General features: G+C 44.7%; 1 long non-coding RNA gene across 1 annotated transcript; it reads right to left on the bottom strand.

Moving 5' to 3' along the window:
* Positions 1 to 6,113: 6,113 nt before the first annotated feature.
* On the bottom strand, positions 6,114 to 12,158 carry LOC136021815 (uncharacterized). Its single transcript, XR_010615901.1, has 3 exons — positions 12,017 to 12,158; positions 11,770 to 11,938; positions 6,114 to 8,181 (listed from the first exon to the last, which is right to left on the bottom strand). It is a non-coding gene; the product is annotated as an uncharacterized LOC136021815 (long non-coding RNA).
* Between the last annotated feature and the right edge of the window lie 1,515 nt (positions 12,159 to 13,673).

Below are 13,673 nucleotides of genomic sequence, written 5' to 3'. Positions count from 1 at the left end.
CTAAACATCTGAACTGAGCACCACAGTCTGTATTCTAGACATGAAAAGGGTTCCTAGTGTTCATCAGTACTGGCTCAAGTTGGCTTTTGGTGAACATTTAGATGGAGGCTCACTGTCAGATTGTCTGCTGCCCAACTGAGTCCTCTTCTGAGCACACGTCTGAGTTATGAGCCTAATTTCTGAAGACACTGAGAGGATTTTACCCAGGGTGTCCCAGGCATCGAGCAGCAGGAGGTACATTAACATGGAGCAACTTGCAAGAAAACAGCTTAGCTTTACAGTGCAACTGAACAAAGTGGGAAATTCAGTAGCCCCAGGTGTAGCCTGAGTGAGCTCCTTGTAACAGGGTGCAAGAGCAAGTGAAAACTGAGAAGGAGTGTCCCCAGGATTGTGTATGCGTGTGTCACATATTCCTAGAGATTTAGTATCTATTTAATATTAAGGGTAGTACATTTAGTCCAAATTGTTATCATACTCCTACGGGTTTAAAGCAAACATGCTCTGACTCATTATGTACATGGAGAGAAATGTAAATCCATTTGCAACTTATCTTGTGCAGATATAGGAAACTACATTCCTGTAATTCTTTACCAAAATATTTATGTGCATGCTGTTGTTTGTATGCGTCTTTACTAATGTGAAATACTACTAAGTCTTCATGATGACATGATGCCAAATGCTCATATTGTGCTGAAAACTGAGTGAAGTGAGAGGTCTGGTTTACATACTTCTAGAGCAAAAACTAACAGAGGAAAAGGAGGGGTGGGTAAACAGACACCCAAAAAGCTTTGCTGTAGCAGTCAAAATAAATAAAGCAAGGGAAAGATATCAGGCATGTACAGCACTGTGTACATTGCATTACATGGTTGAGCAAACACAGTGAATACTCCCAAGGGCTCTTTACACTTCCTGTAGTGCAATCAGCATCCTTGAATAAGGTTCAGATACAGCTCCCCTGCACGTGCTGCAAGGGAGAAGGCAGCTGGAGGCCAACCCTTTGTCCTGTGCAGGCTGTACCTGTATTGTAATGCCAGTTGCAGCTGCTCCCAACCCAAACAGGTAGGGAGAGCCTGTCCATGTTGATTCCACCTCACAGAGCTCACTGGCAACTCCTGTACTAGTGCAGGTCTGTTAATAGCCTGCACTACCAGGAGGGCCAGCATTGCTTACCTCCAGCTGCAGCAAAGGGTGATGAAACCACAGCAGTTTCTGGGGCAGCAGAACTGGTACCTTTCATGTCAGGCTGGACATCCTAACACAGCTCTGCCAGACTGGCTGAGGAACAGCCCTGCAGACAATATCCCTAATGACATTTAACAATCATTTACAGGACAAAGGGGAGAAAGCATTCCACATTTGTCTTTTATAGGGAAATATGGCATAACTGGCTTGTCCATTTCGAGAAAAAGCTAACTGGTGTTTTACTGCCGTGCTTCCCCTCCCCATGTTTTCCATTTCCACATATACTCACAGATAGATCCCGGAACAGCTGTACTACTTCAATACTCAGAGCCTTTTTGAACTCCTAATGCCTTAGCTCTGCTTAAGGTATTAGGCTGAAAAAAACCCCAGACCCAACAGAACCCCCAAGCAAAATTCAAGCAGCAGAACTAGCACTACTTCACTGCTTGCTAAGTTGTGTGGTAACTATTAGACTGCTGCACAGTACCAGGACAAGGTTTGAGGAGCGTGGATGCTTCTCTCAGGTCAGAGGTGATGGGGTGTATCAACTTGGGCACATCTTTCTTATCCAAGAACTGGACTACGCTGATCTAGAAGGGAAGGATGTCAGGATTTACACAGTCACACTGGATCATTTTGTTCTGTTCTCACTGGTCACAGAACAGTCCAGCATCCTCACAAAGCCCACCTCTAAGTGTCTGGTTTTGGCCATGCACATTTGAAAGTGGCAGCCTACAATGAGGATGTGCTGAGCAGTTTATTTTTCTCTTATTCAGAACCATATACTGGAACAGTTTTACAGCCGTAACAAAGATAGTAATCAATGGTCAGTTAATTTACGCATTTAATTCCAGGATTTGACCTGGAGATGGCAGGAACACATAAATTCTGCCTCAATTTCTGGAGAAAAGCTATTCTAATACCTTAGCATGATCTAGGATCACTTAGAAGTCTTTCTATTGTCCAACAAGGAGAAAGGGGCTGCAGCTATGAAAAAAAACCAGCAGACTGACTAAAATCCAGGTTCTGGCTAGGCAAGTGCATGTAACCAAAGCGCCTCACTAAAAAGGTTTCATCCCTTGACATCTGGGTATGAGGAAGAATGTGGACTAAATGTGACTTTATAAAAACAAAGCCTGGAAACTCCACAAATTCACCCTCTTTGTCGGATGAGAGACACCCCATTGGGCCAGGGAAACCAGTCAATGGTGTTTGTTCACTCAGAAATCAATGTTCTGCCATCAGGGATGGAGGTGTCCTCCACAGGAAGTTACAGCTTCAAAACAACTAATGGTGTGAGCTGAAACCATAGTAAGTGTGTGCTTGACTATCAAAGAGGTCACATAAAGGTCCTCCAAAGCTGCCCTTCACATGACAGCGCATCTGGGGAGAGATGCAAGTTGAGGGATGCTCCAGTATCACATCTGCTTTAGCTTACAGGTTTTCCCCCAGTGTATCTGCATTTCTAAAGCCAAGTTCTATAAATGAGCAAGTTTTTACTGCTCCTATTACCTTCTGATTTGCATACAAACCATTACAAACAAAACCATTACAAGCTATTTCCATACATAATATATGAAATTCCTCCATTGCATCTTCATGACCTTGACTGTTACCTGTCCTGCTGCTCTTCCATAATTTGAATTTATAAAGCCATCATTTTCATCCTCCAACTATTTTGCCCTGCCTAATCCTCAAGTATCTTTTCACTAAGGCATCAGGGGCCCCCACACATCATTGCCGTGTGCCCTTGAGGCACATTTACCCAAGGCAAAACTGAAAACTCCAATCTGCACATCATGTAGCATCTCGTCTGCAGTGCCAGGTACATAAAGCTAAATACAATCAAGACATTTCTTTTCCAAGACTGCTCTAAATCTCACTGCTCCAATTCTGAGCTCTGTGGAAGGGAACAAGCAAAACCTCCACAATTACCCTCTTGAAATAGGTTCATTTATATTAAGAGCAAATGAAAGTACATCTGAGATGAGCACCCTTAGTTGAACAGAGGATCAATGCCTCAGTGCGTATCAGTAGTAAGACTAGTAGCTAAAAGAACACTGGTTTGTAATGTGCTTGTATTTATGACAACACTGCAAATGCTGCTTAAATGCGTTGATCCCATGAAGACAGTTCCTGACTTTACGATGACAGTACAGACTGGTAATATATCGTGTTTAGCCTGCTGGGAAATATTCAACAAATCTAATCCAAGTTTTAGGTCTTCTTACTGTACATTCCTTGTGCCTTCCACCAGCAAAGAAAACCTGAGGTGCCTCAGTGTGAGATTCTGCTGCATCTCTGATGTTACAGTCCAGTAATGTCTTCCAGTGCACACATACAGCTGACTTGGCTGTGCTGAAGCTGGAAGGCTACTTTGGTGTCAAATAAAACACTTCTTTACATCATGTAATTTACCCAGGAAAATGAGGGTGGCAAGAGATTTAACAGGCATTAAGGAAAAGCAGTAGGTAGATACAGGCAAAATGAATTCCTTGTAAGATAACCAGAATAGTGCCTACGTAAGACAAACCTGCCATAGTTCTCCTTTTTGGGGACAAAATTAACCTCTCTTGCAGAAGATATGAACAAATACATTCACCCCTTAGGATTACCTCAGAGATGGAATAGGTCTGGTGAAAATTCTGGCCTTTTGCTTGGATCCTGCCACTTGCATTTGTTCTTATGCTTCCTAAGCTCCTCCAGCACAGAGTGTAGGAAGAGCATCCCCATCTGTCACTAGGGAAAAACATTCTCCTGGAGAAATCCTACTTTGGGTGAGCTTTCAGAAGGGGTTGTATTCCCATGGCATCCTGTTGTGATCTGCAGTGATGCAAATACCGGTTACACAGGCATGGCAGCATCCTCCCAAGACTAGTGAAGAATATTGTGAGTTTATGTGTAGAGACGTTCCAGTTATCCTTTAGCAGAATTCCCCTGGGTCTCTCTTGGGATGGTTTCACTCAAAACATGATATAGCCAACAGTGTATCCTTGCCTGTGCCAGTGATGATCCACCAGGGGTGCCAGAGTTAAGAGTAACATCAACTGACAAAAAGCAGAAATCATAATTCAAAGAAATACCCCCAACATATCACAAGGTATGTTTTACTCTCACCTCATTCTAGTGCTCTGTTGGAAGCATTGCAGCTCATCCTAAGTGTGGCTGAACTCCAGATCATCGTTTTCCAGCCGAAGTCACACACCCAGTTCCCTGTCCCCAGTACAATTCAGGTATCCTCCTCTTGCTCGAATGCTGGACACAGCATGAAACCATAGAAACATTTCACCTGGAAACATATCTAGGAGGTTACCTGGACATAGAACTAACTTTCCACTATATGGAGCAGCACAATTCCAAAGAGAACCCCTCCTACAGCACTGCTGCTAAGAAAGCCTGAGTAAATCAGCCTCAGACACATCCTACACAGAGTACAAGGCATTTCTGACAGCAGCTCTCAAACCCACCTATCTTAATATCAGAAGATGAAGGTTTATTGAAGTCTTCAAGACTTCATCCTGTTTCAGGGCACTCCCTATTAGAAGAGCACTTAAGCATTGTAAAAATCACTTAGAAGACCCAGCAGGAACTCCTTGGGCCACATCTTTCAGATGTTTAAAACAACCTAGCATAGCATGGAATCAAACATTCACTATACCCTGGAAGGATGCATGGGATCACTTGAAACCATCAAGGGGAGAGCATCTCCAGCATTTAAGTAACTACCTCATTTCTCTTGCTACTGTCTGGAAAACAAATCCTTCAGCAAAGATGGACCTGAGCTTTGTGCTTTATCAGTCAGGACTAATTCTGCTGTTTTCTTGCTCAGACTTTACCTTGCTGCTCCGCATACCTCAGCCACGCTTTATCCCAGAGCTCACTGCATCTTTAATCAGCATTTCAAGATCCCAGTGCATGGAAAACACTACAGAAAGTGGCAGGGCTTCTTTTCTGATCTTCTTTCAAATGAACTGCTGTTGTGTTTCTTTAATACATTTAGTTCTCACCAGTGCCCAATTCTTAGTGATTTGTTAAGCCTAATTAGGCAGTATTCAAACGTGCCATGCATTCATTTGGACACTGCCCAAATCCCACACAGATTTCATAGGAAAATGGTTTATTTGAATTTTAAACACAGTCTGTTCCACCAATTCTAACATATTAAGCAAGCTCACAAGCCATTAAAGCCATAAAATGCCAGCTGACCTCACATGCCACAATGGTAGGGAATGAACAAAGCTATTTACTTTATTAACTGATGTTCAGAAGCAAGAGGCACGTGCACACTCCGATTCTGTATCCTTTGACTGCTCCAAGATCTGGGTGAAGTCCAGATGCTCAACTGCTTTAGTCTGTACAGAACTGTTGGCCATTCCAGCATGGCAGCAGAGCCTGAGATTCCCCAGTGTCAGAAAGCACTCCAGCCACAGAACACAAATGATCGCGCCTGCTTCACCTTTTTAATATGATAATAAAGTCACTTTAGCTAATGGGCTTTAAATACATCTTTCAGTGTAGTCTAGACAACTCACAGACTACTCCCCTTAGCATTGCCTTCAGAGCAATGAGGTATCTTTTCTAGTTCTGTGCCAATTTGTATTGGAGAAGCAGCACAGGCTGATCAGAGCTCAACGTAACCAGCTAAAGCCAAATATCAACCCCACTCCTCTCACTGATGCTACCTGCAGCAAAGGCTTTGCCTCCACTAAGATTTCTATGCTTAAATGAAAAGTCCCCTTTTTGAGGTAAAGGACCAGGCAAATACACCAGGCCTTCAGGGCTCACCCATTGCCTCTGGCACATAGATCTGTGGACATTAGCTTGTCTAGACCAGGAATGTATGGGATGGTAGCTGGCTGTGGCCGTTAGCATAGCAAAAGAAAAGTGCATTTGAACACATGCATTAAAGTATACTCTACCTCTGCTAATGCATTTGAGCAATCTAGCACAGACACTGCCTCTTTGAGTCAGTCTAGACAAGGCCATAGAGACTCTTTGGGCTGAGCACTTGACATTCATTTCCCAGAACTGCAATAGATTTTAATGGAGCATGACAGCACCTTCCAAACACAGCAACCTGGGAAATAAATGTCCTGGGGTTCATACCAGGGTTAGTCCAACTCCTCTGGCAACACTTCTTCCTCCAAATAACTGCGGAAATCATAGGAGAACAAAAGCACCCAGATGATGGCAACAATCCAGGACAGAAATGATTAGTAAAATTACCTGGAGGTGGAAAGAAATGCAGGACTGCCAAGATCTTGATAAATAACAAGCCCTGTAATTCCACCACTGAAGCTTCCATTAGGCAGCAATATTCAGAAAGGTGACAGATTCCTCAAATTATGCAACAGTAAATGAAAGGGAAACTATTTCAGCTCTGTGTCTCCATATAGCATCAGGAAAAGCAAAGGAAAAGCTCCAGGAGAAGTTGGGCTGTACAGGCATGGCATGGAGCCCTTGTCAAAACGGGCATGGGAGCAGGTAGGAGAGGGGGTTTGACAACACCACAACCTGCCCTGGCAGCAGGATCCATTCCATACGTCAGCATGACATGAAAACTGCTTCACTTCTTCAGGACCTGTGGGCCAGGGATGAGCCAATACAGGATTTCTTCTTTACTTCAACAGCAGAATTGCACATATGTTTGAATTTAGGGGGTGGGAGAGAGAAATTGCCAGGTGGGGAGATGGAGAGACTGATTTGCTGTGAGGAAAGCAAGCAGACAAGGTGCACAGGAAAAAGCCCTTTGCTTGTGCGCTAACAGCATCTCTCCAGCCCCAGTATTTTACTTTGCCTTTGTAATACGTAAAACTTACAGACTGACATTTTTCCCATTTCAAACTTTACAAACTTTTCTAAGCAAAAATCAAGTTTTCACCTGGAAGTCTCACAGCAAAATGCTTTGGTATTTTAAAAGTGCTGCCCTTTTCCCTTTCGTCATTTTTAGCTAAACCTGTTTGCGAGCTGTTTCACTCCTTCCCCAGTGCATTTGAAAGAGCACAGCAGGGCAGGCATTTGGTGCTGAGCACAGCAGTGGTGTTTCTTATTGCAACTGTCCCCTGGGGTTAATGCACACTATAGTATGGACACATCCTTAGGAATCACATCTGATAACAGGTTTTGAAGCTACCAAGTACTACCCAGTATCAACACTCTATATTCTATCAGCCCCTTGCAATTCCTTCTTAGGTCTGACATCCTCAGCACAACAGGATTAAGCTGCCTGTACATAAGAGGAATGACAGAGAAGAGCTGCATTTGAATGCACCTACTTGTATCTTTACCATCCACCCCTAACTCAGGGTAGCTTCACACTGTATCACTGACTCAGAAGATGACAGCTCAAGTCGTCACCAAGTCCTGTGCCTTCTAGAGCATCATGCTCACTCATCCGTGCCCTGCTGGGGCACCATCCACAGCATTCCTCTCAGCACTACTCCAAGCTGCTCCAGGATCAGATTCCCCATGAACTGCAGGAAAACACGCATCTTTCTGAACAGAAGGAAGGGTAAATGCTCCATCCCTGCCAGTGTTCAAGGCCAGGTTGGACAAAGCTTTGGACAACATGGTCTAGTGCGAGGAGAATATCCGATTGCTCTGGGGCCAACTTCACGGTGACCGAGGCGCAGCACGTCAGAATAAATAATCACAAGGAAGATCTTCAAAAAATACCGATTTTTCCCTTCACTCTCTGCATATTACTGAGGCATTTGGGAATGCTGATATCATAAGCAGAAGCAAAAAATCTTTCCCTTTAGAACAATCACAGCAGGACTGTTCCATGTCTCCCTGTGAGAAAAATTGCTTTTATATTATACTTAATGACTGAGCTGCCACACAGATAATGCAACAGGCAAGAGGCATCTGTTGAGATAACAGCAGCGCTCTCCACTCATTTAGATTCTCCCCATCTCAGGTAAATGTGAGTTTCCATGCCATTCCCAGTGCTGCAGAGGATCTGCCTCTCCCTGCATTCGCCACCCCCAGCTGAAAAGCCTGTGGAAGCAAAGGCAGAAGGTGAGTATAGCTGCCACTCACTCAGATAAACCAGTGCCAAACGGACCCTAGAGTTTAGATTTCTCATCTGATTTCTCAGCCTTCAGGAAACCCCCCCCCCCCACCTTTGCAGGCAAGTCTTGTCAAGGCTTCAAATCTTACCCAAGCTAATCAATAAAAATGATGAAATCGGAAAAAATGGAAGCTGAAGAGAGATTAAAAAGCACAAAGCTGCTGCACCACACACTCAGATGAGGCCACATGGGTAAGAAAAATGCTTTGCTGCCTGAATGGAAAAAAATGAGGAAGTAATGGGATATGTTTTGCAATGGAGTTTCTCGGCCCCTTGCCATTTGTAGGTCAAGATCACCAAAACTCACTAAAGCAAAAAGGAAAGATGCACCAATGCTACTGGGAACGAGAGATGAGGACAAGGAAATAGAAATAGAGGTGGGGAGGCCTTTGACATTAGTCAGGAGAGAAAGGTCCTTCCTGTGGATTTAAATTAAAGCTGTGTAAAGAGGAATGGCTGTCAGTGCATGAACAGGCCTGTCTGATACGTAACATCTGCAGCCCTTTGCTGGACCAGGGAAGGCAGAACTGCCAGACTACTGTGGCTAAGTAATCATCATCATCATCATCATCATCATCACCAGAATAATTGTGAAATTAACTCACTTCCCAGGAAGAAAGAAGGCTGGGGGGAGAGTGTTAATAATTGGGTTTATTTCTTATTCTCGCTCTCTGATTTGATTCATAATAAATTAAACTGATTTCCCCAAGCCCAGTGTGTTTTGCCCATGGCAGCACTTGGTGAGGGATCTCTGCCTGCCCTTATCTCAACCCATGACCCTTTTGTTGTGTTTTGTCTCCCTTGCCCAGTTGAGGAAGGCAGTGACAGAGTGGCTTTGGGTGGCACCCGGTCTCCAGATCCTGGTATAACTGGTACCACACTTGGTACCAGTTACAGACATGTTCTGCCTGCATTGTGTAGCATGGACTGCTTCAGATGCAGGCAGGGAACAGCAGGCCCAGCTGCTGGCAACAGGACTACCTAAAACTAGAATTTACCGCTAGACTGAGTCAAACCCAGCCCATCAGTAGTGGAGAACCATTTAAAATGGGAAATAAATTTCAACTGCAGTGCCAGTAGCAGAAAACTTGCACAACAAAATCTGCACAACAGTGTTACTTTCAGCATGGTATTTTATCCAATATTTTATTCAATTTGATGCCAACAAAGGCCATCTGATGTCTTGCTTCATCACTAGATGACCTTTGAAGGTCCCTTCCAACCCGTAGTAGTCTATGATTCTATGCTTCCACAGTGGAACTGCATAGCAGGCAAAAGCAGGACTAGTCTGGGTGCATGCCTGACCAGATAAATCAGACTTCTCTACACTTGCCACGACCTTCTCAGTCTCTGGACTCCACCATGGCTGCAGACGGAGGGTGCCAGCCACAGCCAGTGGCTGAGCACTGCCAGGTACTGGAAGGATTTGCACTCCCAAAGGTAGCTGATTCTCTCTTCCATAGCAAAAGCAAGTTTATTTCACACCCCAGCACAGGCACATGTCTGTGTAGCAATCCAGCCTGGATCTAACACTGTACCCAGCATGCAACTATATCATCGCATTGCCGAAGCCTCCCCAGGTCCCTCAGGTGTTACTAATGATGAGTGAAGCACAAAACTGTGTGCTCTCTTTTGGCAGATACTGGATCACATTAGATATGAGTGAATTTACCTTGTACCAGGCCACACCTTTCTCCTATTGCAAGGCACAGTGTAGATCGAGGCACCCAGCACAGAGCAGTTTTGTTTGCTGGCCAATAGTGATAGAATGTGAGCTCACAGCAGTGGGGTGCAGCCCTTCCCACAGAGGATGGAGTGGAGGCAGCTCAGGTAAGCCCCTGTCAGGAGGGACCAAGAGGTATTTCCACCTGACTTTGCTCTATGAACGTGCTTGAAGGAGATGTGCTCCGGAGCAGGGAGGCAGCCCTGCTCCCGTGGCTGGGTTGTCTGCGCATCACTCAGCAGCAGCCCTCCAAAGCACATCTTGAGCTTTCGGCCCGCTCCCTGCTGCACTGTCTGCTCCAGGTATCAGTGACTGTGTTCCCTTCAAGACAGCACACTCTCTTACTCCCTCTGAAAGCAGCCTGCGTGGCATGAGCACAAGCACTTGGTAAAGGCCTGAGCCCAACAAGTACTCTCTGCTGGGGAGCAGGAAGCACCCAAAGAGAGGAGCTGGGCTAGACAATTGGCCTGACAGGCAATATCAAAGTCTCATGCAAACCCCTGAGGCTCACACAGATTGGAAAGAAAGCAGAAGTTTGCCAGTAACAGGAGAAAAGCTCAGGAGTATCTGGACTTTTCATCACATTGGAAGCCATAAACATGAAAGAAAACACTTGTGAAACGAAGGGCTACTTATCCCAGCTCTTCTGTGAAACCGAAGGCAATGCCACTGTTAGCATTCCAGCAATTCCAGATTGTTAATGCTTCTGAAGATCCCAAATTTTCCAGGGATGATAGGGACAAGCACACCACCCTCCAAACACACACACACACACCAAGGTTAGAGATGCTTTAAAGGTCATATACCAAAGAGCGCAATAGTCTGTGTTTCACACTACTGACCACCTGGCACGTGTTTAGGGTAACAGAAGAGCCATCTTCATAACACTGATGCCCAGTGCAGCTGCTACACTCCTGGTAGTTTGGCTCCTATCCCTTCTTGTGAAAACACAGGCAGCAGAAGGCTTGTAAACAGCAAAATAGGTCAGACCTATAAGCTACTGAAGTCCCAGCGCTCAGCAGAGCCACCGCTGCAGTGGGTAGGTATTAGATAATACAGCCCTTGAAAAAGGTGGGGTACCCTCATTTAGATCTTGTCACTCACAGCACAAGTTAAACAAGATGTTACAGAAGAGAGGCTTGTCAGCCAGACAAGGATTCCAGGCAATATCCTCATTCCTGAGCACGGGCTCCTGACAGTGATCTGTGTGCGACAGGAAAGCTCCCGAGCAGATGGGAAAGTGGCAGGCTGTTTTGATAGCTGCAGTGCAAGGAAGGTTGCCACCAAAAACTCTGACGGTTCCATAGCAGCACAGACAAAGTAAATACACAAGCTGTAGATACCGTTAAAAGGACGTGAGGGATTGGTTATCAGGGGAGAGCTAGGAGGGTTTGAAAGGTGTATGTGGAAATATTTAGGCTAACACATAGGAGTTCTATGACAACATTAAAATACCAGAATGATGAGTATCAGAAAGAGAGTGAATTTATAGGAAAACCACATATCTGTTTACTAAAGCAACAGATCCACTTCACTAAGATAATTAAGAGCTATAAGCACACATGATGTTTAAGGGGAAAAGAACTATAAGAAACAATCTGGCATCAGCCAAGAACAAGCGATTTGATATAATAAGGCTCCTGCATATGAAGGTTGCACAGGAACCAGGGCACTCTTCTTGCCTAAACCCCAGCAAGGTCACCTCACAAATACACCACAGAGAACTGCACGTTTGTATTGAAGGAGCCTCAGGCCAACAACTCATTCAAACTACAGTTAAACAACCACTTACCAGCACCACTGCCGAGGTTCCCTTCTGCAGTCAGTCAGCAGTCTTCTGTCTGCTCCAGAGATACTTTTCCTGAAGGATGCTTCAGTTTTCTTCCCTCCCAGGACTGTTCTTTGTTCCATACTGCTTCTTACACCTTCTGTCTCATACATCTGCCCAACTTGCAATTCCTCTAAGGATACAGAAATCTCTCCTAATACTTCATAGGTTTTGGTATATGAAAACCAGCCTTAAGCTTCCCAACACATACCTGCAGCTAAACACTCTAGTTAGCAATATCCTGAGCATAACAGAGCAGCATTAGCTTCATTAAAGTATTTGCCATTTACAATAAATCATTTACTGCTGAGAGAGACAAACAGAAAACTGGGAAGCCTGGCAAACCGCCCCAAGCTCTTACAAGGCTTAGAAAAATACCCACACCTGGGACAAGGCTGAAGTAAGCTTGCAGGGGTCTAATTTAAGATGAGAGAGAACACATGGTTGCTATTAATCAGCAAAACCAAAGTCACCTGTAACAGTAGAGTATCTGTAAACTAGCAAATAAGGCTGGGTGAGCACCTTGTACTTGTGCAAAACACAAAGGTCACATGGGACAAGATTGTGTGTTTGATGAAGTTTTATAACAGGAATAACGTAAGTGCAACATGAAGTGATTGATGAAAGCACACTAAATATGGGCAAAATACACAGCCCAGGATACAGTTTACAAGTACGTGGAATACGTAATTTACGTATCAAAACCTACACTGGTGGTTTCAGCAGCTCTCCTGCAAAGATCAGTGCTGAATACCCATTCCGGCTGCTCCCCTACTAAATCAGAGAGATTAAGATTCCGAAGCGGTTTGATGTTCGCACCAGTTTAACACCCCTCTTCTGGTTTCTGCTGCACAAACATAATGCGACATTATTAATTTTCATGGAACCCCTTCGAGGTGACACGTAACCAAATGACACATTTAACAGCGTCGTCTAGCAGCACGCTGAATGACTGCTTTAAGGAGAAGTGGTGTAGTAAATGCAGCCCTGCCCCTGAGTTTGCCTTTCAGTAGGAGCTCCTCATTACACAGAATCTGGAGCTGCTGCTCCAGCAGTGCTAGCAGGAGTTACACAGGACTTTATCACACTGGTGAGTAACTCCTACCCTGCAGACACACAGATAGACAGACTCACACAGCAGTGTTAAAGTAACACTGCCCTGGGCTAAGAGTGCGTAGCTCCTTCATCCCCTTACAGCCAAGGTTAGCATCTTCTCTTTAAAAGCAGATGGGTATAGCTTTCCTTTGCCTCTTTTCACTGCAAAGCACATCAAGTCTCTTGTTTTTGAAGCCAGGGTGTTCAGTGAACCCTCCGCTGCGTTTGCCAAGTCTCCCTGCATGTGAGAGGGTTTGTTCTTGACAGACTGAGACACGCTCCAGCCAGCCATGGAAAGGAATCTTCATTCATATTTCCTCTTCCCTCCCAAGTAATTCCCTTTCTACTTCAGGTCACTATATTTATTGTTGAAAGTAATCAACACGCGTCCTTTAGTGTGCGCTTTACCCTGTAATGCAGAAAATGGGCTTGTTGCCACTGAAGCTCTACAAAAATACTTCTAAAGCTGATTTTCCCCAGATTACATTTTTTAGGAGCAGGAGCTGTGTCTGGCCAATAGCGATTTTTCTGTGTTCCCTAAATCCCTTCTGCTGTCACGGAAAGACAGATGCCCTTCTGAGCACCATGTGAAACCCGAGTACACTTACCAAGCTCCAACTGCTTGGAAGCAACAGGCACGACTCAGCTCCCTCTGCCTCCCCTCTCAACCCCATTTTCCAGACTACTCTGCGCAGTACATCCATCCTATGGGAATGCTGGCCACAAGTGCAGCAAATCTCAGCTGAAGATACAAAAGATTTTGGAAAACTCAG

The sequence above is a fragment of the Lathamus discolor genome, chromosome 14 (assembly GCF_037157495.1).
Source record: "Lathamus discolor isolate bLatDis1 chromosome 14, bLatDis1.hap1, whole genome shotgun sequence".
NCBI classification, from domain to species: domain Eukaryota; kingdom Metazoa; phylum Chordata; class Aves; order Psittaciformes; family Psittacidae; genus Lathamus; species Lathamus discolor.
This window is presented reverse-complemented; position numbering and strand designations above follow the sequence as displayed.